Here is a 27,839-nt window from a genome sequence, read left to right on the forward strand (position 1 = left end):
ACGATTACAGCGCTAACGCTTTAAGTGTTGCTTCTAAGGTGAGATTTTTCTATAATGTGGGTTGCATAAGAACGTAACTATCCCATTATAGAAGAATTGACTAAGTGTCAAATATTGCTGCTATTGAGCACTGGTAGCGATAAGAATGAATGTTTGTAGCTGTGGTACCAATCAGGAGGGCTACTTTGTCATGAATGTTATCAAGCTTCTTTGGAATTGTTGGTGCTGTACCCATATAGGCAAGGGGGGGAATATTCCATCACACCCCTGAGTTGTGCCTTGTAGATGGTGGACAATTTCTAGCTTCTGACCTATTCTTGTAGAAACAGTATTTACATGGCTAGTCCAATTCAGTTTCTGGTCAATGGTAGCCCCCAGGATTTTGGTAATGGGTGATTCAGTGATGATGATGCCATTAAATGTCAAGAGGCAATAATTAGATTGTCTCTTGTTGGAGATGCTACTGCCTGGCATTTGTGTGGCATGAATGTTATTTGTTACTTAATAGCCCAAACCAGGATATTGTCCAGGTATTGCTGCACTTCTGTATTGACTGCTTCAGTATCTGAGGTATTGTGAATAATCGTTCAATCATCAGTGAATATCCACACTTTGACCTTATGATGGTGGGGTGGTCATTGTTGAAGCAGCTGAAGATGCTTGGGACTAGAACACAATTTATGCAGAGATGTCATGGAGTTGAGATGACTGATAGCCAACAACCACATTCATCTTTTCGCATGCCAGGTAAAACTTCAAACAAGGGGAGATTTCCCCCCCCCGATTCCCATTGATTACAGTTTTATTAGAGCTCTTTAATGGCACATTCTGTCAAATGTAGCCTTGATGTCAATCTTACCTTACTTGTAGACTTGAAGTCACACCCATGTTTGAACCAAGGCTGTAAGGAGATGGGAACAAAGTGCTCAAACTGAACATCAGTGAGCAAGTAATTGCTAGACAAGTGCTAATTCATAGCACTGTTGGTGCCCTTTTTAATCACTTTACTGCTGATCAAGAGTAGATTGGTGAGGCGGTTGGGTCGGGGTTGGATTGGTCCTGCTTTTTGTGTACAGGATATGGCTGGGCAATTTTCTACATTGTCGACCGTATGCCAATGTTGTAGCTGTACTGCAAAAGCTTGGTTCAGATCATGGCTAATTCTGGAGCATGTCTTCAGTGTAATTGTTGGAATGTTGTCGGGACCTGTGGCCTATGCAGTATCCAGTGTTTTCGGCCATTTCTTGATATCACAAGGAGTGAATCAAGTTGTCTGAAGGCTAGTGTCTGGTTTGATGGGATTGACGATGAGACTGCAAATCATTCTGTATAAAAGAAGCATTTTTTGTTTTTCAGAGAAAGGTGGGTAGCGGTCTCCCAAAGTGCCCATAAAAATTCCCATGTAATTAAAAATAGAATTTGATTTACGCAATCTGTTAAAACAGTGAGAGTGAATAGCATTGGTACTAGCTGAGGATAGTCTGAGAGAGTTTGACAGCTTTATGGGTCTCCTTGCAGTCACTGATGCAAATAGCTGCATTTGAGTCTTTTCAATTTGCTGCATTGCTCCATGTGGTAACTTTCAGAAAAAATACTTGAGCACCTTAATACTGACAGGTGTTTCAGAATCGCTGTGTAGTGGTAATGTAGGATTCAAGCCCCTATCTCAGTGTTCTGAATGGTTGTGCAGCGGTAAGCACTTTCTGTTATTTCATGGACCCTTTCAAAGTCTGTCCATAGCTTCACTTTTTTGCTCAAATTTTGAGACCAGAACCTGAATCTTTTGACCCTGTGCTGCCAATTGAACAACAGCATGAAACCTACTCAGTAAAGAAATAGTCAGATAAGGAGAGCCAATATGTCATACTTGGTGACTCAGTGTTGCTCAAACTTCCCATTAGTATGACCTTTACCTCTTAGGAAGGTCATTAGGTCATCTGACTTCTCAAACTTGTTCTACAATTTTGTTGAATAATGGCTAGCCTGTACCACAACTGCTGTTTACCTGCCACTGTTCCAAATACATATTATTTGGTTATTTACTCTTGATTTGCAATGGCTTCTTTTATCGTTCATATAGAACAAATGTTCAAGGTTGCTAGATGCTCCTGAAATGAGAGCAATGAATGTCAAGAACCTATCTCAACCAAAGGGACCAACCTTTGAATAATGATCATGACCACATTCTCAATTTATGCGACTGTGTTATTCAAGGCTCTTACTGGGGTCATGATGAGCATTATCCAAACATCTGTGCATAAATCAATTAACATCTTTCCCCATGGGCTATCAGCAACAAAATGGGGCCTTTCGGATTTCTTCCCTTAGCACCCAAGGAAATAAGAAAGTGTTTCAAGAGTTTTAATTAATCTGGGGACAACCTAAATGTAGCTAAATCAGGATTATGAGGATTATGATTGAGTGCTGCATCCTGTTTTTCGAACAAATAGTCAACAGGATGAATGACTTGAATGATTGAAGTTGTTGGCTTCTGAAGGGCTAATTCAATCTGGTCCTGCTGTTTCTCTGCAGTTTGGAATTTTTTTTCTTCTAGTTCATATCCTAATTCTCTTTTTGAAAGCCATGATTGAATCTGCCTTCTCAGATTATATTCTCAGACAATGTTTCCTGATCCTAATTATACACTGTTTAAGAAAGTGTTTCTTCACGTTGTTTTCAGTTCTGCTAATCACAAATCTGTGTTCTCTGGTTCTTGTACCTTCTGGAAATGGGAACACTTTTTCTGATCCCTCAAGATTTTCTCAACTTTCTGTTTTCTAAGGATAGGAATAAGCTTCCAAGGCTGCTAACAAGAGAAATAACAGTTCTCTGAAAAGTATGAGGTCATCAATCCATTGCTAGCTGGAAGATAAACTTCTATCATTCTGTCTGCAAGGCCTCTTGACTATCATATCGAGATAAAGAGTTCTGTGCGCATCATTTTGCATCCATCCCATTGATTCCCATCACATTTGTATTCTCTATTGACAATTCACTATTTGAACCTCACCAACTCCCTACTCATGTCAGCAGATGAAAACACCTCCAGAAAGTATGTCTGCATGCAATACAAATTCAGTCTCATCACTATTTTATTGGAAATCCAATACTTGTACTATGTGCAGCACTGATTCTCTGTGTATCACTGTGAGATGCATGTACTGTTAAACCTAACCCTGTGCTTCCTTATGGTGCTGATTGAGAACCAGGAATTCAAGAGATGGCTGACTGCTGCTTTCCCATAGAGCAAGAATGAGGTGCCCAAGTTCCATTAGCAGGACACTCTACTGCTACAAACTTAATTGGGTTCTTACCCTTTTTGAATATGTAGGTGGAGTGACCTTTGACCTGGACCAGAACAGTAAATAAAATTGTCATTACTTTCAAATGATCTGGGGAATCTGTAGTTGTTTTTACACAAAGGAGAGCTGCAGACACAAAGGAGATCCACAATTGGAGGATTTGAAGGCAATTAGTGCACTGATGCAGACACCAAGTGAAACCAGACAGTTATAACAAGGAACTTGGGATTCTTGGAAGGACAAAGAAAAATCATTCCCAGGGAGAGGTCAGTGTTTCTGTTTGGCAGAAAAGGAGACAGGAACTTTGTGAACTGCTGTGTGACCCAGTTGAAATTGTCTAAAACCTGGAAAGCTGTTTTATTAACTCTGAGAGGCAAAAGAACTTGGTGTTTATGTTGAAATTGCCAAATTATGAATTGAGGTGCTATTGTTTGGTTTACTGAAAACAAACTCCAGAAACCTATGGCTTCAGGACTGTCATGACTATGAATTCCTAGATACGTGCTTGTTGTACCCATAAAATTCTAAAGTAAAAAATGTTGTTGTATTCACTGGAGTATAGGAGGTTGAGGGATGATCTTATAAAATAAGGTTAATAGCAGGGACTTTTCCTGAAGGTGGGGGAGTTCAAAACTAGGGGGCATATTTTTAAAGTGAGAGGGGAAAGTTTTGAAAAGAACACAAGGGGCAACTTTTTGTTTTACACAGAGTGTAATTCATGTGTGGAATGAATTGCCAGAGGAAGTGGTGGATGCAGATACAGGTACGACACCAAATAGACATTTGGATTAGTACATGACTAGGAAAGGTTTGGAGGGATCAGGGCCAAATGCAAATGGGATTATTTAGTTGGGGAACATGGTTAGAATGGACTAGTTGGATTGAAGGGTCTGTTTCCAAGCTGTATGACTCAACCTTCCTCGCATGAATAAGGAACTAATATACTGTGGAACTGTGTAGTGCCACATCTCTGTGTGGTGTGATGTGAATTCTTTTGATTGCCTAGACAAAGCTTTGTTATATTAATTGTACAAAGTGGAATTTACCTTTTTTGTAGGATAATTTCCCTGTTAATTTGCATGAATTTAAATGGTAAATTAACTGTTTAATTTGCATTGATTTAAATTTAAAATAAAATAAAATGCAGAATGTGAAATCCTGTTCAACTTTGGAAAGGATCAGTAGTTTGATCTTCCTGTTGTGAAAGACAGCATCAACAGTGCCCATTTGTGCTATGCATTGGTCTAGCAAATTATTTTGATTTCTTTTACTGCTGTATTCTTGCTGTTGTCAAAATCATTTATCTAAATAAGAAGCAAAACTTGTATAAATATTAACGACATGCAAGTATGTTTATTCAAAAATGGAAAGGATCAGAAAAATCCAAGGAGTAGAATCCCAATTTAATTCATTCACCTGCTAAGATGAAATGTGTGTATTTTGTGCAGGATTACATAATGTTTTCCTGTTGGTGAAAATTGAACAGGTTTTTATGCATAGTAAGACATAATCAGTCAATCCAGGACAGAATCTCAAGATGGTTTGACTGCTGTTCACTGTATTGAATTATCCAAAAATTGTATTTGTGGATTTGAAGGAAATGTTTCTGAGCGTATTGCAGCACTTTTCAAATATACAGTTGAGAAAATGTCTAGGTTGTTCTGCCAGCATATTTTTGGCTGAAAAATGTGTATTTTCCATGAGGAAAGTGAGTGCATTTCCGTCTCAAGGGTAACACAGGAAATAATCGCCTACAGTTATTTCATGCGTCAGCTGTGATCCACATTTTTTTAAAGTTATTCTGTGAGGTGCGTAGGTCTCATTATGGTTTCTGAATATGTGCCTGAGGTAAGAGGTACTGTAGTTGAAAATTGGTCCCTTGTTGTCTGAACACAGTACATTGTACCTTTCAGAAGAATACAGATCAAACCTGTTTTAAAGACCCTAACGTTTTCTTATATAGAACAAAATTTCATGGTATTGATTTTTAATTTATTTTCACTCTCCACAATTGTACAATGCAACTGACATTGTAGTTATGGGCTGAAAACAGACAGGTATAAACAGGCAAGTGCGTTCTGAATATGCGACAGATATGTCTAGAACACATCCTACGCATTATGCCCTCCCCCAGATCACCATAAAGTAAATTTCTCTATAATTGAGAGAAATCAAATTTTGGAAATCTTCAGGTATTGACCACAAGCTGTTTCTGGTAACCAAACATTGTCAGATCTATGACATCCTCCCTAACTTGTCATGTCCCCACAGATTTGTATATAGATTAGGAGGGCAGTTTTGCTGTCCAGTTTTATCTTGCTTCTTTCAGTTTGCAGACTTTATGGTGTTCTTTTTGGTTTGCATCTTTTTCAATCCATTCTTCTACTCTTTAAATTTACACTTTAGCCCTTTTATTCCTTTCACTTTTATTCCTGTTAAAAACAAATGTTCCAGCTTTCACCTTTTTGACAATCTGATTGTGGTATTTGCTCTGCCACACTGGCACCTTATAGGATATGCCATCTGTGTGAGTATGTGGCACAGGATAAATGTTGTTTGAGGGAGTTTGCTGTTGTCCCCATATACTGTGTTGAGGACCTGTCTAATTATCAGTGATGATTGCTGAGTCTAAGCAGAGGTGGCACATGACTTGGTAAACAAGATGGTTTATTGCACAATAGAAGTAAGTGCAGTTTGCATTACCAGTGTGCATAACTACTAAATATTTTTGGGAGCTGTACTGAATATATCTGCTCCCTATGAAGTCTAGCTAAGAACTCATTCTCTCCACCTAAAGACTGTCGGATTACATGGAGCTAATGCATCTTCCACATTAACTGTTTCATAATGATTAGCTTCTACAACACTAATGGTTGAAGATTATTGATTTTCTTTCAGTTTTTGACTTTTCTGTCTTCCTTTCCACCTATTCTACTGTACATTTGTATTTAAGTTTGTGTTATTGCCTGTTCTTTTTATACTGACAGTGTATTTTAGTAGTGTAGAGCTGTGCAAATAAATCCTTGTTTTCAAAAATAACTTCTGACTGTAAAAAGATGATAAGTTTATGATACTTGCCAAAATAATAAAATCACAGTTTAGGTTACTTTGTTTATGAGGAGAATTTATTGGGGTATTAAATGATCTATTAGCATTGGTAAGAGAAGTAAAATCTGTAATAATTTTAAAAATGAAAATAGATTTTTTTTCTTTTCAAAGTTTTTTTTCAAGAGTTTAATGAAGAAATAAAACCAGGACTTTTGGAGACTGGGCAGAAATATAATGGGGGTGATTGACCTTCCCCTATACTATAAAATACTAAGATTATAAATGTTATTTTTATGATTTTGCTGGTGTGAATAGTGTTTATTTAATGAATACAAGGTCATCTCCTCAGCATAGAAGAGGGCAAATTAAACATTTTTGACTATCTGAAAACTGTCACTTTACATTCTGAAAGGACCAACATCCAGCTGTTCAAGCCTGACATCTGGCATTCTGAGCCAGAGTGGTTCATATTTTCACTGCGTTAACAGTAATCTGCTAACTATGGTATGCAAAATGGAAAGTAGCAAATTTCACTCTTTTGCAAGTTTTTATATTCATGTGATTTGTTTTTTATTTCTTCATAGATTCCCACATCTATGCATATATTTTAGACCAGTGTTTTTGAACAAATTTGTCCTGGGTTAAAGTGCAAGTATGAAAAGCACTAACATGTTCCAGTTAGAGCACAATGATCACCACTAAAGATTGAATAATGCTGAATGTATCAACATGGAGAATGATTTCATAATAGAATTATTGTCTGTCCTGAAGTCCTTCTAAGACACAGGACAGAATTGAGAATTAAACTATGTGGGTAAGCAGTTCAGTTGTATGATATGGACTCAGCCAGTCATCTTAAGACTGAGTCCCAGTCAGGTTCTGCACTGAGAGTTTGTCCCTCATGGCATGGTACCTCACTTTACAGAGCAATTAAGAATTGTATGATTGTACCAGAGCGGCAACAAACTTCACAGAGCAGTCCTGGACTGAGTCCCAATGGGAATGAGTACTTCCAGTAAAGTTTAGTCGCAAACAAAATGTTGACAGAATGGCTTTTTGTATAATAACATATATCTATATAGAACAGTCTATGTTAAGTTTTTCAGACTCGATTGAAACCATGTGTTTTCATAAAGTACGGCAATCTAATCATTTGGAGCTTGTTAAGGATTAGGCTAGACAGGTTTAATATTATGTTTCCCGTCTGCTCATTCATTGTTGTAAGTGGCATGCATTGAAAAACATCAGGAGACTCTTCTGACTTTATTTCCTTGCCTTTGTTTAAAAAAGGGACACAAAAACAGTGAGTGATATTCTATTGTGAACTTCTTCCAATCACAGCCACGCTACTTTGAGCTAACAATCAAAGTTAATTTTTAACTAATGTGACTTATTCTTAGTGCTTAATAATGTAGTACTTCATGATTTATTTTTCATTGCAGCCTTCTTATCTAAGAAAATGAAGCATCCATTCTCAACCCATTTATCCTGCAATGCAGTCTCAATATTGAGATGATGACTGAGAATATTGAAAATACCTTTTCACAACTAACATTATTATTGATCATTATTAACTAAAAAGAGCCATGGAACACCACAAACTACAAAGCATCTTTGAATATTTAGACCAGTTTTATTATTGCATTTCAGCTTTAAACAAAGCTTTTGTTTTATTATGCACTGGATATGGCTGTTCACCTTCAACCATTTCCTTCCTTTTCCTGTTGCTTGTTTTTTAAAAAAAGCTTTGATTGGAAAATTATGCTGTGTAACTTATGACTTTCATTGGTAGATTTTGTGTTCTGTTATGTCCTAATTAGATGCTTTGCTCACACTGTGTAACAATTTTGGTATTTATCAACAAATGCTCTAGGACAAAGGCTAGCCTGTCTACTGTAGGTTCATTATTTTTATTTTATGTTTTGATCTTTTATGTGCATATTATTTCTCTGTTACTTAGTGAGACAAGAATACTTAGCTTGCATGACTCCAGAGATATTCTGGCAACCTGCCTATCCTCAATCAGTGAAGAAGTACATAATTTTTGAATTCCAAATGATCCCTCGAGGGATTTTCTACTCAGTTTTGTTCAAGATTTAATTCCAGTCCACTTGCAAATTTGGACAATAAATGAGCCACATGTGCCTTGATATTTTCTGTTGCTTTTATTTGTGGTGAGTGTGATCTATTAAGTATTGTAACTTTTTAAATGTGTAAGTGTACGCAGGTGTGGCATCATGGGATTTGAAGTGTAATGAAATGTAGAGTCCACTTGACCTACTAGATCATAGGACCAGAATGAAACCAACAAAAGCCCTGAAATTGCTAGAGCAAAATCCCACCATTCAGTCACATAATTTGTTTTTAAGATCCAGTGGGCATTACTTGAAGAATAACAAGGCATTTACCAGAATTCTGGCCAACAAGCCTTCTTTAGCTAATGCAAAAATGGAGAAATAGTCTGAAATTTTCTTTTGAAGGCAGAAATTAGGAGTTGGGGTTAATTCTGATGTCGTGATCCCCCTTCTGTACAGACAGTGGGGATCTTCAGGGATGCAGGCCGTAATGGATCTGGAATTTGGCCTGTTATCAGAGACAGGATAATGCAGGGGTTATGATCACGTTAATCGTTGCAATTAGTGGTTGCTTGAAATGAATTTAAACTCGCGAGTCAGTGTGAACTCCCTCATCTTCGCTCTTTCAATCACCCTGAAACCCAGTTACCCCCATGCTCTCCACCTCTAATCCCTTGTCGTCCCCACTTCACAACCCTTATCCTCTCCACCTTGTCGCTCCCCATTGCTATTCTCACTTGTCTCTGCCTACCTCACTTAACCTGACACATTCTGCTTATCCATTTTATAAGCAGAAATCTTAAGCCCTTTGCTAATCATTGAAAAGAAAATAGGAACAGAAGTAGGCTACTTGGCTCTTCAAGCCTTCTCTACCATTCAATATGATAATGCCTGATCATCCAACCTAGTGCCCTATTCCCACTTTCTCCCCATATTTTTGATTCTTTTCACTCTTCGAACTATATCTAATTCCTTCTTTAAAATTTTCAGTGTTTTGGCTTCAACCACTTTCTGTGGCAGAAAATTCCACAGACTCCATCACCCCTTTGGTAAGAAATTTCTCCTCTTCTCAGCACTAGATGACCGATCCACATCTTTAAATGTGACCCCTAGTTTTACTCATAAATCTGTCAAAATAAATAACCATCACTTGAATGGGCAGTTGACAAACCATCGGCTTCTGCAGAATTTCCAGGACATTGTACTCACACTTGCATTCTCCAGGGCAGCTGAAAAATCGAGCTCAGCACGTCAGACCCCAGTAGTGCACTGAATGTTAATGTACAAGCTTTAAACACCTATACAGATGGCTGAATTGATCTGCAAAGAATGAATGAAATCAATGGAGAGAGTTTAAACTCTCACGCTGGGCTGACTTTTCAATAATCCACAATGTTGAATAGCATTTTATCCATTGATTAGGTGATTCCATTGCATCTGTCGACTTTTGCACATTTACAATTACAATGTTTTTTCACTTGACAGCTTGCCAGTGTCACTTGTAACAATCAGATATTTTTCAATTTCATTACTGTAATCACTCTATTTAGTAAGCACAAGTATGCAACAGACTATAGCATTTCATGATTAACTGTAAAGGAGGCAGCATTATTTTTACTTTCCTCTTATAAACTTCCTGCCTCCAATCTGTGTTTCATGCTCCTATTTAGTAGTGTGAATTAGGAACGTTTTTAAATCATAGCTGCCACCATAAACATCCTGAATGCTCCAAAATATCCTCTTATACAATGGCATTAATAACTTCTTACGTATGGTGCATGGGCTTTACAGCCCACACCATTTCCTATGCTGATGAAAATGGCCTATGCTAGCAGTGGAGGCTGGAAGTCCAGGTCTGTTGTTAGGCAGCTATCTTTCCTGAACTTGGTTCTTTGTCCCTATTGTGACCCACAAAATCAGGCTTTCATATAATTTAACAAAAGGTCAGTCGACAAAGTCTCATAACATTTTGAAATTAATTTGCATAAGTACTTTGAAATGTTTTGACAAACTTAATAAAGTGCTATATAACTGCAAATATTATTTTACTTCTAGCTCAAATCAATTCTCAAGGCTAGGAGCCAGTCAGATTCTATGTCATCAGGAATCAATAAGAGCAGGAATTATCTCTGTAATGTTACTTCTGATGCTTCAGTCACAACAATGAACAATTTCTTTCCTGTGGCAGGACAGGTTTGTACTGATTTAAATGTATGCCCCAAAAATGAATTTTGCAAATAATAAGCAACATATTAAAAATTAACTAATTCGCAAAATAAACATGAGGTTCCATTTAGGCTCTGTGGCCCTCTCATCCACTTGCTGTCATATTGTCCCTTTTCTGTATAGAATGAATAGTGTTAACACCATTTCAGAACTAGTGGTATTGTACTGAACCACATCTCTGTTTTCACTGACCCAGTACAACTTGAGTCTGATGGGTGGTGATGGCGTAGTGGTATTATCACTAGATTATTAAGCTCGAGACCCAGGTAATCTACTAGAAACCCAGTTCGAATCCTGCCATGGCAGATGTTGGAGATTGAATGTGATAAATATGTGGAACTAGGATTCTAATAAAGACCATGCAACCATTGTCAATTGTTGGAAAAATCCATCTGGTTCACTAATGCCCTTGAGGGAAGGAAACTGCTATCCTTACCTGATCTGGCTACTTGTGACTACACAACAGCAATAATGTGTTTGACACTGAACTGCCCTCTGGGCAATTATGGATAGGTAATAAATGCCTACATCAGATGAATAAATGAAAGAAAAACGTCCAATATTAGTGTTGCATGCCTCATGCTCTTCTGCTCAGTTCTGTCCATAGCATTTTTTTTTAGTGACGACTTTAGCCTCACCATCCTTCCTGCTTGATCCATCTTGTGACCTTACCCTGGCAAGAATAAGAAAAACAGGAACATGGAATGTAATTGAAGCATAAAAATGAGTAACAGGCAGGCATTGGAGAAAGGAGGAGCAGAGACACATGTTGAGAGAAACAAAGAGGAAGGGAATTACAAAGGTGTGATGAATTGAGAACAAAATGAAACAGACAAAAGTTAAGTTGTAATAAAGAAGAAAAAAATAAGGCAACTGGACAATGGCAGTTGATGAATAAGGGAGTCTTACAAAAATTGTTTATGTTTAACTTCCAACGAAAATCGACTGTTTCTAAATTTCCCAGCTTAAGATAGTATTTTCAATGCCTCTACTGGATAAGCAATGGAATTAGATGATTGAGGAAAGCAGCTAAAATAAGTTTTGCTGTAACTTGTGTCAGTGAGCTCTTCTATTTTGGCAGCATACAGAGCTAGACATCACAGTGCAACTTACCACAGAATGAGTCCTTGAAAAGAATGCTGATAGTTTAGTGATTAAAGCAGTTGGAGGAAGAAGGTGCTCCTTTGTAGTGTTTTTTCTGACTTGTTCACCCTTAAAGAAATAATTCTTACTCCACTACGAAAAAGAGCTAGCTGTTTGATCAGTATCTGGTTAGTGATTAAGGTCTTTTCTATCACTAAGGTTTAAAATAGTATAGAAATCAGTGATAAAGTTATTAAAGTACATTAAAAACAATTATAATTGAATAAAATAAGTTATTAATTAAATCGTACTGAAGATGGCAGATCAGGTGATATCTCACAGCTGCAGCATTGGTTCAGGGCAAATACATCGGTGATGAGGAGAGCTTCAGCTCAGAGTTTGAGCTGCAAAACAGACACTGCAGTATGTGAGATTGGGGAAGAACTACGTGAATACTTTTAACCATGAGGCAGTCATACTCCTGAGAATGGATCAGTGGTCAGTGACAGGTGACTGTTACTGCAAATGCAGCAGGTAAGGGGACCTAGACGGCAGCAGCACAGAATTTTCAAACTTTGCAATTATCCATTAGGTTTGAGTTTTTTTTTCAGCTTGCTCTGATGATAGTGAGGGCTGCAGAGTGGATGACTTAACTGACAGTGGTACTATGGTAGGGAAGACATCCAAATGGTGAGATAAAAAGAAAAAGCTCTGATATTAGGGCACAGTATAATGAGGAGGGTTGACTCTGTTGTCTCCAACAAGTAATGAGAATATGGAAAGTTGTGTTGTCTGCCCAGTACTAGATTTGGGTCATCTGCTTAGGAATGGAGAGAAATTTGGAGTGAGAGGAGGAGTATCTTAGTCATCATGGCCCATGTAGGTAGCAATAGCATAGGTAGAACTAGAAAAAGGTTCTCTGCAGTCAATCTGAGGGGTTAGGCACCAAATTAAAAACTGAAACTCAAAGGTAATAATCTCTGGATTATTATCTGAGCCATGAGCAAATTTGTAAAGTGCAAATAAGAGTCATGGGACAAATGTGTGACTTAAAGTCTGGTTTGGGAGAAAATGGATTCCAGTTCTTGGGAAACTGGCACCAGGAGTTGAGAAAGTGGGATCTGTACTGTTATGGAGGTAACTACATGAATTGTGTTGGACTGGATGTTCGAGAGAACCGCAGAACTAGAAAAGTATGGAGGGATTTAATGTAAGTAATGGAACCAAGCTGTCAAATTTGGGAAGATGTGTGTAAATTAAAGAAAGGTATTAATATGAGAAATGATAAAGGCAAAAAGTCAAATGAGACAGGTGTACAGGCCGCCTCACTGTAACCACACAGTAGGATAGAGTATAAAGGCCAAAATAATGAGAGTTTGTCAGAAAGGCATACAGATAATAATGAAATAATTTAATATCACTGAGAAAACTCACACAAATACAATAGTCAAGGAGTAAGGGGTGATGATAGCTTAGTAGTATTAGCACTAGGCTATTAATCTAGACATCCAAGTAATGTTTGGGGATCCTGGTTCAAATCACATGACGGCAGATGATGCTTTTGTGCAATGAGATAGATTTAAATAATAAACTCAGTGTGGGCTTCAAGGTGATTGTGATATGTTTGAATTTTGCATTCAGTTTGCGGGAGAGAGCAGTGAGTCCGAGACTTGTATTTTAAGCTGAAAGCTGGGTCATTGTGAAGGTATGAAAATAAAGCTAGCTAAAGTAAACTGGCAAATTAAATTAAAAGGTAGGTAACTAGTGATTCTGCAGCAAATTTTTCAGGGGGTGTTTTAGAGAATGCAGAACTTATCCATTTCAGTGGTAAGCAAAAGTTGTAAAAGCTGGATTCCGCGCCACCATCACCTCTCCCCACCTCCCCTGCCCCCAACCCCAACCCCCCACCCCCTCCACCCCCAATCCATGGTTAAATAAAAAACTTAAAAGATAGTACCAAACTTAAATAAAAAGTAGTTAATTGTGCAAAAGTGGATAACAGTCAGGAGGTTGGATAGTATATTTAAAAAAAAAGCATAGAATGACCAAAAATCAATAAGGAGGGAAAAAAATTAGAGTATTAGAGAAAACTAGCTAGGAATATAAAAACAAACAGTAAACATTTCTATGAATATTTGAAAAGGCAAAGTGTAACAAAATGAATGCTAACTCTTATGGAAAGTTTACACAGCTGAAATTAATGAAAAATAAAAAGATGGCAAATGAATTGAAGAGATATTTTGCATTGGTTTCATTATAGAGGATAATCGGAACTTCCCAGAAATAGATATGATTCAGGAAATGTAAGGAATGGCAGGAAGAATGTAAAATAAGCATATAATCTGAATGGTTAAAGGTTGCATAGCTGTCAGAAATAGAGGGATCTGGGTCTTGTCATGCATGGATTCCAAAAGGCTAGTGTGCAGGTACATTTAGTAATTAAGAAAGCTAATAGAATGCTATTGTTTATTATGAAGGTAATTGAATACAGAAGTAGGGAGATTACCCTTCAGTTATTGGAGGAAGATGGAATTGTAAAGTTGTGTTACAATTAATCTTGTTAAATGGTGGAGTACCCTTGACAGGTCAAATGAACCACTCCTAGCTTTATATTTGAATGTAAAACAAAATAATAAAGTAAACCCAGAAAAAGAGACAAAACTGGTGGGATAGATAGAGGACAAGGGGGAATAAGAGAATAAATTGAAGAAATGTTAGGTCAAAGATTGAAGTAACAGAGATGAAAGGTAGTGCTAGGAGAAGAAGAGGACACATCAGTTATGGAGAAAGTCCAAGAGGCAGATCAAGTGATACCTCACAGCTGCAGCATTGATCCAGCACAAATACATCTGGGTGAGAAGAACTTCAGCTCAGAGTTTATGAGCTGCAAAACAGACCATAGGACGTTAACAAGCAACACAGATAGAAAGAAAACATAATAGAGACAGGAGTAAAAGGCAAATGAATGTGCAACTGTTGAGAATCAGGAATTGTAATTGCCAGTCATCCATGAAACATCTTAAGGAGCTCTCTTGATGAGAGAGATGCAATTTGTTACATAGCTTGAGGGGTAAATGTGAGAAGGCAAAGAGGCAATCTTCCATAACCTACCATGCCAGTAAAGGATTGAATCCATGAATTTGGTCTTAGCTTTCACCACACTCCAGCCATCTAGTCAACTGAGCTAACCATCAAGTAAATGGCAGCAGAACAACTTAGGGAAGTTTAGGAACTAAGGTTTGTGATATAATATCTGAATTCCTGAATGTAATGGAAAGGAAAAGAAACAAGATGGACAAGAGGAGAAGAGGAACAGACAAGTGCATGGCATGTTAAAGACATGAGTATGAGATAAACAAGGGTGGAAAACTAAGTGAAAATAACACAAGTGCAGGAACGTCATGTGAGACTATTAGAAAGAGAAAGAATCAGCAAGCACTGGGGTGTCAGACCAGCTATTGTAGAGTGCCCAAAGCTCCAGGTAGAGTATTGCTTGGCATCTCCCATAAGCTGGAATGGTGGATAAAATTCCCAAATGTCCACATTATGGGAAGAACTAGGTGGTTCACTAACAGAGCATTTGGAATAACTTGAATTCTTGAAGGACTATTTCAAAATCCTAATGTGGGAAAGTATTGTGGTCAGCCCAGTAGAGGTAACATGTGTGGATCAGATCACCCCGAGTCATATCAGGAGGGTAATGCATGTTTTAGAAGACAGTAATATGAATTTGAACTGCTCGAAAGCTAAATTGCATATCATTGTACAATCAAAAAATTGCATTGCCTTTTTTTCTTGAACGTTTGTTCAGTAGGATGATAATTTCTGAGAGGATTAGCCCTTTTATCTGCTGTACATTAGACTGGAGATAAATGGAAACTCCAGACATAACAGAAGTGACATTTCCCTATCATCTGCTGGCATTTCCTTAGATCTTCTTCTGAAACTGGCAAACAAGTGGGAAAAACTTTGCCAAAACTTATCTCTGTAATGTTTGCGAGGAGAAACTAGTAACTTAAGGTGACAATAAAATGTTGTGTTGGTAATGGCATTCAATCACATCATATAAGTTGGTTCAACCACAGATTAATTAGTCAGTTAATATGCATTTGTCTTGACACTAAATCTTTCTCATGGATAAGAATCTGATGCTTCTTGCTAGTTTTCTCAGGACAGTAATGTTTGAGTTGAATCCATTTTACAGAACTGTTCTGTTCTTGGATAAAGTGCTTGTTTATTTGATTCCACTATACAAGTGTCAGAAGAAATGTGGAGAACTACAGGTTCAAATATTGCTACCTCAGGTATATAGTAGTTACATTACTAGACGAGTAACCCAGGAGCTCAGGAATATGAATACAGAGGTATAATAGTTCTGGTTTGAAAATTTGGAATTCAGTCCACAAAATCTACAAATGAGAAGTTTGTATCAGTAAAAGTGACCACGATATTATAGAATTAAAAAACCCATTAATATCATTAGAAAGCTGTTGTCTTCATCCAGTATGGCCTGTATGTGATTCCAAACCAATGTAATCGATTCTTAATTCTCATATGAGTTGGCCTTTCAAAAAACTCAGGATAGCTCAGAATGGACAATAAATGTCATTTTGATGACAATACTTGCATATTAATGAATAATAAATAAAATTGTGGAAGTGAATTTTGCAGATGTTTCTGCAAACGAAATATGAAATTCATTGGAATAATTGATTGGACGAAATGTCTTGCATCATATTTGCCATGGTGTGGGCTTATGCTTTGTGTCATTTAGCAGAAAAATTGATTTACTCATTCACTGGCTTGACAAGTTAAGCAGAGAGAAAATAAAAACATATTGCCATGGTTTACAGTTAAACAAACCTGCGCATCAGTGGAACCATCCAAATTGTTTTTATGTATGGAAGGATGGTTGATTTGAAAAGTTTGTCCAGTAAGGAGTGAAGTTAAATTATTTGACTAATATGGTACAGAAGGATTTTTTTTTTGAAAAAATACTTTTCAGGTACTGGTTTGCTCTGTAATCAAAGGAAGAATTTTTTTTTTGTAGAGGCCCAGAATCAAATGTTGACACATTCCGAGTTTTCACATTTAAACGTTCCACCCCGTCTTCACCTCCCTTTGGTTCTGAGCGTTGTTATAGCTGTCCTTGCTTTAAGAGTTAGGACTACCACAAATTTGCATGTGACTGAACAGGCCAATTCTCCACTCACAGAACTTTTGGTCTATGGAACAAGATGTCCCACAAGGTGGTTATACTTTGGCTATAAGAGCAGGTCAGAGGCTGTGAATTTTACACTGCGATGCTCACATTTTGGCTCCCCACACCCTGTCCACCATTGACAAGGCACAAGTCCAGAAGTGTGACTTAAAACTCTCCAGTTGCCTGTGTGAGTGTAACTCCATTAATACTTGAGCAGCATCCAATGCAAAGCTGCCTGCATGGGTTCATCCCATCCACCTGCTTCAACATTCAGTCCGTTTGCCACTCACACTTGCACCATTCGCCAAGTTTACTTTGACAGCATTTCAAAATCCATGACTTGTACCAGCTTGAAGTACAAGGGCAGCAGCTGCAAGGGATTACCTCCAATTCCCAAAGCATCCTGATGTGGACCTATATTGTCATGCTGTCAGTGTCACTGGGCCAAAATCTTGGAACTCATTTCTTTAGAAATGGATTGCAGTGATTCAAAAATGTGACTGACTACCATTTCAGAAAGACAGTTAGGCTTAGGCAATAAAAGGTGGGCTCGGCAGAGATGCTAGCATCTGTTGAGCAAATTAAATAAAAGCTAATTCTGTACTTGTAGGTCTAGATCTTCTTGCCTCCTTTTAATTGCCAGATTTTCTGTGGCCAGGAAAACCCGGCAGACATGAGTTAAATATCAAATTGTTATTAAAAAGACATGCAGCATTTTAAAAAGTTTCAGAAACTAACTCAACATCTCAGAGTGGATTAGTTCATCCCTTTTCCACTCCCCCTCACAAGGTAACTTGGGGTTAGTTTGACATTTTAAAATTGTTATCTTCCTACCAGACTGAAACCTGCTAACGTTTGAGTTTAAAATGACCACCTTGCCTCTTTGTAAGGGTGGGAACTGTAGAGTGAATGCAGTTAGATATTTCTTGATATTACGCAATTCAGATTTTTTTTTCTGATTATGTTTCTGCTGGCAGCTTTGGCTGTCTGAAAGCTATGCATATGTGGTTAAATGCAGTAGGTGGGAGAGGTCTCAGGTAGGCTATAATCATAGACTAAATGGTCTGTTTCTGGACTGTAATTTCCATGCCATTAAAGAGTAAAGTATGAGGTTTTGGTGATTATTGAAGTATGATTATGCAGATGGATATTCAATGCCAGTTCTTGGATTTTCTGCTACTGCCTCAAAATGGAAACTCTATATTTGTCATATGCAGAAAGAGTCAGGCAACATTCAAAAGATCAGTTATATTCATGCTATGCAAGTATCAGGCAATGACCATCTTCAGCATAGTAGAATCTAACCATCTCCTGTTGAAGTTCAATGGCATTGTGTTCACTGAAACCTCCACAGTCAACATTCTAGGAGTTGCCATTTACCAGGAAGTGTACTGGACCAGCTGTTTAAGACTGTGGCTGTAAGAGCAACTTTGTGGTGTGGAACTCACATCCCTATTCCTCAAAGTCTGTCTGCTGCCTATAAGGCACAGGGACAGGAGTGTGAGGGAATACTCTCCACTTGCCTGGATGAGTGCACCTCCAATAGCACTCAAATGTTTGGTGCTGGTCAAACATTTGCAAAGCAGCCTGCTTGACCAACACCTCATCCACCATCTTCAACATTCTCTCCATCATTAAGGCACAGTAGGAGCAGTGTCCATCTATAAGATGCACTGTAGCACTCACCAATGCTCCTTCACTGCACCTTCCAAGCCCATGACTTTTAATATCTAAAAGGACATAGACAGAAGACACCTGTGAACACCATCAAATACAAATTCTCCCCTAGCCACACACCATTTGATATGGAACTATATCACTGTTTCTTCTATGTTTTTTGGTCAAAATCCTAGAATATTCTCTGAGACAGCACTGTAAGTGTGTCTACACTACATTGACTACAGAGATTCAGAAACTGCCTTGCCAACGATGTTCACATTTCAGGATCAAGTAATAAAAATAAATATAGCAGCATATGATCATCGTCTTGATTTTGCCATTTGTAACTATTACTGTATTTTAGGATGGTTATAGTACTCGCTGTTCAGTTGCTCCTTTTGTAGTTAGTTTCTGTATGATAAGTTTCCAGCATTCTGTGGTCAGTTTTTAGTCCTGCGTGGTCTGTATTTGGCACTGTGTAGTCTGCATTTAAGACCATAAGACATAGGAGCAGAATTTAGGTCATTCAGCCCGACTCTGCTCTGCCATTCAATCATGGCTGATAAGTTTCTCAACCCTATTCTCCCGCTTTCTGTGGGAGGAAACCCACGCAGACACGGGGAGAATGTGCAAACTCCACACAGACAGTGGCCACCCTTGATACCCAAGAAGCTATCTAGCTCAGTCTTAAATATACTTAATGACGCGGCCTTCACAGCCTTCTGTGGCAAAGAATTCCATAGACTCAGCACCATCTAGCTGAAGAAATTTCTCCTTATTTCTGTTCTAAAAGGTCTTCCCTTTACTCTAAGGCTGTGCTGTCAGGTCCTAGTCTCCCAACAATCAATCTACTCTGTCCAGGCCATTCAGTATTCTGTATATTTCAGTTAGGATACCCCAATCCTTCTACACTCCATCGCGTATAGCCCCAGAGTCCTCAAATGTTCCTCATACGTTAAGCTTTTCATTCCTGGGACCATTCTTGTGCACTTCCTTTGAACACACTCCAGGGCCTGAACATACTCCACACCTTTCCTGAGTTATGGGGTCCACGGTGGTTCAGTGGTTAGCGCTGCTACCTCATGCTGCCAGGGACCCGAGTTCGATTCCAGCCTTTGGCCACTGTCTGTGTGGAGTTTGCACATTCTCCCTGTGTCTGTGTGGGTTTCCTCCCACAGTCCAATGATGTGCAGATTAGGTGAATTGGTCATGCTGAATTACCCATAAGGTTAGGTGCATTAGTTAGGGGGAATGGGTCTAGGTGGGTTGCTCTTTGGAGGGTTGGTGAGGACTAGTTGGGCCGAAAGTCTGGTTTCCACATGTACGGAATCTAATCTAAAACTGTGCACAATACTCCAAATATGGTCTGACCAGATTTGGCACAATGTGGTCTGTATTTGACACTGTGGTCAGTTTTCATTGCTGTGAATCATTTACATTTTTACTAAATTAATACTTCCACCAATAATGTAATGCTCACCAGACCCGTAAGAGAAGTGGTATTTAAAGGCAGTTGTACTTCAGTTAGAGCTTACCTTACTTATTGAATTGTTCTGAAGGTGATGTATTGCAATATATTAATATTCAATATATTGTCATGCATCAGAATTACCCAGTGACAGTCCCATAGGTGCAATGTAATTTTTAAGAGATTTCCAAAAATCCTTAATTCCATCACAAGTGCTGAAAGGACTTGTACTTGAGTAAAGTGTTTGCAGACCACTCATACAGAACTAAATTTTTTGAGATATGAAACAAAATCATAAAATGCCAGAAATATTCAGCAGTTCAGACAACATCTGGTCGGCAAACATTATCTGTGTTGCTACTTGACCTGCTGAGTATTTCTAGTGTCTTCTGTTGCTTCAATCTGTAATACACACAAATGTGTATTAGGTAATAAAAATCAGGAATTTGGGGTGGAATTTTATAGGGGCCTGAATGGTATGGCATATGGCAGGATTTCTGTTTGAATTGTGGAGAAATCTATCTTCACTTTGAGAGTAACTTATCCAACTTTAATGCATCTGCTAAGTAGTGAGTTGACTTTCTCACTAGGTATCAATGAGTTACCAATTAAAGGGGATTATAGTTTGTTAAATGCCTCATTAACACTGGAACTCTCCTCATTTAATCTTCAGCTTTCTACTTAACTAATCATGATGGACAAACTAGAAGTTGGGAATTCTCAACATTGAAATCTGAGCGGGTGTTTAATGACTTCAGCTTGCCATTTGCTCCAGAGCGTCTTCCTGGTGAACACCATGCACCAACATCTCAAATGAAAACTCCATTTCCATTGGTCAGCTGCACCCCACATTCAGGTACATTGTCATACGACATGTGCCATCCTCAAAGAACCCCGATAGCATATCTCTGATCCACTGGCAGTATGCTTCTGCATTTCATTGCTGTGCCTCAGGCTGCATCAGGGACTATCATTGTAATATTGCTGAAGGGCTTCTTGTGCTTAAGGGCACACACCTAGTTCAGGGACTGGACTAGGCTGAATCTCTGCCTGGTTCCCTTGCTTCGTTGTGCTCTCTTACTCTAACCCTACCAGCATCCCTGCCTTTCATTGCCTTGTCATGTTTCTTTTGCACTTTTTTCACCACAGCTATAGATACCAGGCTGATTAAAGTGGGTGGCACAGCCTTTCTTTTGGTGCAGGTTGCAGCTGCCCCATTGAGTGAGTTGGCTATGCAGAAGATATGCATAGCTAGTGGTGTTAGGGATTAGGATGAGTGGCATCAAGTGTGGGAAGATATTACAGCCAATAATGGGAGTGGGAGGTGGGTACAGTGATAGAGAAAGAGTTAATGTCAGGTATCGGGGAGGAGATGGTAGCGCATATAGATTGGAGAAAATCATTGAGCTTATTCCTACAGTGTTGTGCATTTCTTCAGATGGCTAAGACTGCAGTGATCCACCTGGTGTGGTGGTCTGCACTGCAGGACCTGGAGGAAGAGGATGTCCTGCCTCTGCACCACCCCGTCCAGCAGGAGCTGCAAGTCTCTGCCACAAAAGCAGAGCACCAACCATGCCCCAATGGCCATGTCCAGTGGAAGTATTAGAAACCAAGCAAGGCAGTGCCAGACTCACAGTGCCTGACCATGTGCATAAATGGCCTTTTAAAGATGGCAACAGGATGCTGTTCAGTTTCATAATAACCTGGCAATTCTGGTGTGACAGAGATGGAATCTGAGAAAAGGGACACCATAGGCTGGGGTAGGTAGCCACCAAGGCAAACTACATAAGATCCAGTGAAAAAACCTGCTAGACCTCGTGTCTAAAACATTGATGCAACCGGCAGTTGGCCTCAAAAATACAAGGTTCAGCCCACAGAAATCAGTAATCTGTGCTGGAAATGTGAACTCTGGGCTGAATCGACTGTCTGCCCTTAACATACTGTGTCTGGACCCCCTCACTAAAGACTATTGGTGACTTCCCTAAGATCTACTGACAAGTTTCTTTATTGGTGTCTGCACTAAATGGCAAGGCAAGATGGAAGTAATTTGAGTCTCATACCTCTAGTTGAGGGAGGAAAGTGCAGAAATGCAAAGCAGGAAGAGATTCTATGAACAGGTAGGCACAGATTGAGTGACAACAAGTCAGAGATACAGACTGGTCCAGTCCATGAGCTGGATGCATATCCCTGAGTGCACAGTGTGCTTGCTGCAGTATTACATTCACATTAAAGTGTAGAAGCATCCTGTGAGTGGCCATAAAGGTTCTTAGAGTCTGGTACAGATTAGATGGCAATGTCTGCGGATATGGGATCCGTGTGCCCTTGAACAGGTCCTAAGATGTTAGTACAACATGAAGGTATTTTACAGGGAATGGCAAGCTGAATTCGCTAGGTCTCTGCCAGTGTTCCCTCTAACTTTCTTTCTGTGCATTGCAGCGACCTCCAGAAGTAGAATTTTATGGTGCAATCATGTGATCATGCCAGAATCTTGGACCATATTTTTGAAACTGAAATTCTTGTCTGAATCTGCCACATATCCTGATGTAGCCTACATTGTTGAAACTTCTTTAACATTCCACTGTCTGTTTCTCACTCCACAATTGCTGCTGTACCTTGCTCTTTTGATCTGTTTTTAGGGTTTTCTTGAGGAAATCTCAGACTTCAAACACAAACCGTTCATTACAATAATCAGAAGCTGCAAATAAGAACCTAGACATGTATTTGATAGGAAGTGGAAAGGTATCGAAACCCAATGTTAGAAATTCTCAGCAGGTCAGTTCGACAGCATCAGTGTAGACTAAGTGTCGCCTAGAGGTAATCAACCTGAAATATTAATGTTGATTCCTGACTCTGCAAATGCTGCTTTACTTTCTGGGGTTTTTATTTATTTGTAGCATCTACAATATTTTGCTTTTGTGCTTGAAATATTAATGTTGATTCCTGACTCTGCAAATGCTGCTTTACTTTCTGGGGTTTTTATTTATTTGTAGCATCTACAATATTTTGCTTTTGTGCTTGAAGATGTGTTAGGTGTCCAGGGGACCGCTGAGAAACATTTCAAGGGGGAGTCACAAGGAAGAGAGAGATACTACGGAAGGGGTGCAGGGCCCACATTATTGATGCAACTGGAATACACAAAACATGTGAGGGACAAAATTTAACCTTTGGGCATGCACTACATCATTATGTAAACAGGACTTTTGTGCTAAATTGTTAACTGGTTATTTCTTTTTTTTTGGATAAATAAGGCCTCCTTTCTATTCTTATTTGTTCACATTTTAAGGTAGCAGCCTTTTTTAAATATTGCAGCACCTGATCTTGCTGTAAATAATCTCTTGCATATTGAAGTACAGATGTGCTGCATTAACTTCTTCTCTTCCTATTTGCATCTCTCATCCAGCAGTTTTGTGCAGGAAATGTGGTTAGATTGGGATGTCCTCATCATTTTAGCCTTGCAGTAAATCAACAGCTGAAACAGGTTTCCTGTTGCCCCAAGTGCACAAATAATTTAAAGCCTTGCGAGGAAAGTTGTCTCTTGGTACGTTTGATAAAGAATTTATTGTCCTTAATAGCTTAGGATAATTATTGTATATATTTTGCTTCAAATAATGTTTCAAACCTTTCTTGGAAATCATTGTATTTTTAAAATTGTATTTAATTTGGATTTACTTTCCTTTTTGAATGGGTGCATAGTGTGGTTTCAGGGGTTGGAAAGGATGGGCTTGTTTCAGACATTGCTGCTGGATTAAATTATTTCCATAATTCAGCTTTATCATCTGCAGGATTCCAGTTGCAAATTCCATCAGTTTAGTGGTGTTTCTTTTCTACTGTATTGATTAATGTTGGTGAAATTATGTAAATTTGTGAACTTCAAGTATCTTTAGGTTTTTCCTTTATATAGTGCCAACATGATTGCAGGTATAAATATGTTTGATTGTTGTAAACCCATTACAGCTAAGTACATGGTTAACGCTATAGTGGAATGTTGTGTAACAAGATCAGTTCTCCTAGATTGCAAACTTTGTGTCCTCCCTCTGTTGATGTTGTTAAACCCCCATCAACAGCAGATTGAATCTGGATAAGAGGGCAGATCTCCCCATATTTCCCATTAATTGAAATGACATCTTGATTTGAAGTAGTTGGAAGTAATCAAACTCTTGAAGCCCCCCCCACCTCCCAACCACCTGATAGCATTATGAATTTATCTACGTTAGATGGACTGCTATGGTTCCAGAGGGTCGATCACTTCCACCTTTCCAAGGGCAATTAGGGATGGGAAAATAAATGCTAGTGTTGCTATTGACTGCACATCCAATGATGGCTTCAAATTTTTAAAAAAAAATATTAGGAGAGTAAATTGATAAAGCAAATTGGGGTGAAATATGTTAAGTAATAGTTTTAAAAAGTACAAAAATTTTACATAGTTATTTATGATGGAACCCTGGAAACAAAAGAAAATGACACTGATTGTGTTGGCTTATTGCTATATTGTAAAATTAGATGATAGTGAGTCAATAGCCCATTTTACGTCAATTTATTATTGCTCAACATAATCACTCAGCTGAGCTGGAAGATTTGTTTTCAGATGTTCCATCATCATACTGAGTAGCATCTTCATTGAGCCTCTGTTTTATTTCAGGCCAGGTTTAGCGTATTGCGCCCATAGGTGTTAGCGAGTTTTGAGGATATTTGTAGCTCAGGTTGAGGTTCTGGATGGAGGTTTGCTCGCTGAGCTGGAAGGTTTGTTTTCAGACGTTACATCACCATACTAGGTAACATCTTCAGTGAGCCTCCAGTTGGGCTTAGTTAAAAGTTAGCAAAGAATGAAAACAGGCAAGACTTCCTAAAACTATGTGTGACACTAATTAGATCACGGCTGGAATACTATGAATAATTTTGGGATGTTATATAAGAGAAGATATGCTGGCATTGGAAGCAGTCCAGAGAAGTTTCACTAGACTGATCCTGGGTGTGGAGAAACTGTCTTATGAGGAGAGGTTGAGTAGGTTAAACGTGTATTCATTTCATTTCAGAGAAGTGACAGGTGACCTCTTGAAATGCCCACGATTCTAGAGGGACTTGACAGGTTAGATGTGTAAAGGTTGTTTCCCCATGGGAGAATCGAGGACCAGAGGGCATAGTTTCAGAATAAGGGGTCATTCATTTAGGGAAGAAAGTGAGGTCTGCAGATGCTGGCGATCAGAGCTGAAAATGTGTTGCTGGAAAAGCGCAGCAGGTCTTTTCCAGCAACACAGCGTCATTCATTTAGGGCAGAGTTGAGGAGGATTTTCTTCTCTCAGAGGGTAATTAATCTGTGGAATTCTTTACCAAAGAGAGCTGTGGAGAGTGGGGTTGTTAAGTATATTCAAGGCTGAGATAGACAGATTTTTATCAGTAAGTGTATATCAAGGGTTGTACGGAAAAGGTTAAGGAATCTCAAATCAACCATGATCAAATAGCAGAGCACACTCAATGGGCTGAATGGCCTACTTCTGCTCCTTCATCTTGTCATCTTATAAAAATAGATCTGGAAAACTGAAACAATGTGCACTGAATTGTTGTGAAATATAGCATTTTGAGGTTGAGTGAATATTGAACTGTATTGGTCAGTCCCTTTATTTAGTCACCTTTGCTTTGGTGTTGTTAAACTCCCACCAACAGCAGATTGAATCTGGGTAAAATGACAGATCTCCCCATATAACACAGGTATTTCTCAGTAATTTAAATGACATGTTGATTTAGGATTTGAAATCTAGTAAAGGAGCTGAGCTATTCTGTGATTTGATTTGCTGTTAATTTGAACAGTTATTCAGTTCCTTTTAAGTTGAGGATTTATATGATTAATTGTAAGCAAAACAGATTTTACCTGTGATCTACACGTGAAACTCATCATTTGTTACACTGATGGAAAATGATCTTATTCGTCTCATTGCTTGACAGGTCAGTATGCAGTGTATTTGTCTCAAGATTAATTTTACACTACAATGCAAGGTGCACAATATGCTTAATAACATGAGGAGCATATTGAAAATTGCAGTATAGTTTCATTATTTATGAATGGCAAAGTCTAAAAGAAAGCATGATTGTATTGCAGAAAGAGGAACCTGTGTCTGAGAGTAGGACAAGATGTGTTGTAGATTGAGGAGACAATAGGCAAGATTGAACAGTTGATTAAATATTTGAAAGCATGCAGGTTGCTTGGGACATAAAAGGAATTATATTAATTGCTCCAGAATATTTTGAAATTATGGAAATTAGTATTAGACATTCAGTGTGATATATACAAATGTGCTGAGTTTGTAAATTGTTAACAGCATCCTTTTGTGGTAACCCTTGTATAGATCACTGTGAACTAGTATTCAATGACCTTGTACAGCAGGGTCTTATTAAATATTAGACGATTTTGACAGCTGGAATTCCAAGCAAATCTCAAGAGAGTTATGCAGCAAGGCAAAGAACATCACAAGAAAGAAAACCTCTTTCACATACACCAAGGAAGCAGCTGGAGAAGCAATGATTTTTTTGGCCAGGATTGCAGGAAGAGTTGTCCTTCCTCTTTTTAACATGACCATAGTCCTAGGAAATGTAATCTATTTAGGATCATTTGTATGTGAAGTCAGGCTTTGGTAAATTGACGTTTTTATTGAGTCACACGGAGAAATTATAAAAATTGCCAAGGAATGAAAGCACATGGAGGTGCAGTGGGTTTTGTCTTTTTTTTTTGCAAACAATAATTATGTTGAGTTCTGTATATTTGAGATGTGTGACTCCCTGCGGGACTGCAGTGGCCACTTTGCTCAATCATCTACCAATTGTGTTCTAAATCCATGCACCCTGAACCATGTGAAAATAAAATGAGTTGGAAGTGAAATTGTTGTGCACTGCCTCAACTCCACACTTGCCTCCCCTCCCTGCATTATCCAGTTAACACAAAAACTCATTGTATAGGAATTACAGGAAAGAACCTGTGTTCTGTTACCCTTCAGGTTGTATTTCTGTGTCAGCCCCTATTACTTTGCCAGTCTGCCTGTGTGATTCTGCAAAAATTGGGTGGACAGCATGATATATTGGAAAATTCAATTTGTACTTCCAAGGAATGTTGGAGTTCAGTTTAGATCCTCTGTTCTCAGTGCAATTATTTAAGAGCATCCAGCCAGCTGCTGAATGGAGGCCAGTTGTTCCTTACAAGAGGAGATTGGAAAATGCAGAGCGGCAATTTCCAAACTAATTTAACAGGGCTATGTTACATAGTCTTTTGTGGCTGCTTTGCCATTTAGAGACTAATCTGCAACTTAATTCCATACACCGCCTTCAGCCTATGTGCCTTAGTATCTTTGGGCTTCAAAAATCTATCAACTCCAATTTAAAATGTACAATTGATTAACAGTCTGCAGTTTGCAGAAGAATTTCCAAATCGTTTTTCTGTGGCTACCCTATCTATTTCTTACATTACCTTAAATCTTTGATCAAATCACCCATTAACCTTCTAAATTCCAGAGAATACAGCCATAGCTTCATGATTGAAGCCTGGCTAACAACTATTTTGATAAAGGCAAAAAAGTTATAACTCTTAATTTTCTTTCACATGAACTTTAGCACCAAGGTAAACTAAAGCTGAAAATAATGCAGCATGATGTTCACAGAATGGTATGTGACGTGTGACATCATTACTGTAGAGTCATCCAGAAATGCATGTGGTTGATTACAGGGAGCTCTTCCATGTGCAATTTGTAATGTATTTATAATGTATTCTATTTATACTTTGAATCTGTTGA

General features: G+C 38.5%; 1 protein-coding gene across 1 annotated transcript in view; it reads left to right on the plus strand.

The window, feature by feature from the left end:
* bach2b (BTB and CNC homology 1, basic leucine zipper transcription factor 2b) overlaps positions 1–27,839 on the plus strand; it is a 275,550-nt gene that overhangs the window by 29,759 nt on the left and 217,952 nt on the right. The window lies entirely within an intron of this gene.

The sequence above is a fragment of the Hemiscyllium ocellatum genome, chromosome 3, assembly GCF_020745735.1.
Source record: "Hemiscyllium ocellatum isolate sHemOce1 chromosome 3, sHemOce1.pat.X.cur, whole genome shotgun sequence".
Taxonomy (NCBI): Eukaryota; Metazoa; Chordata; class Chondrichthyes; order Orectolobiformes; family Hemiscylliidae; genus Hemiscyllium; species Hemiscyllium ocellatum.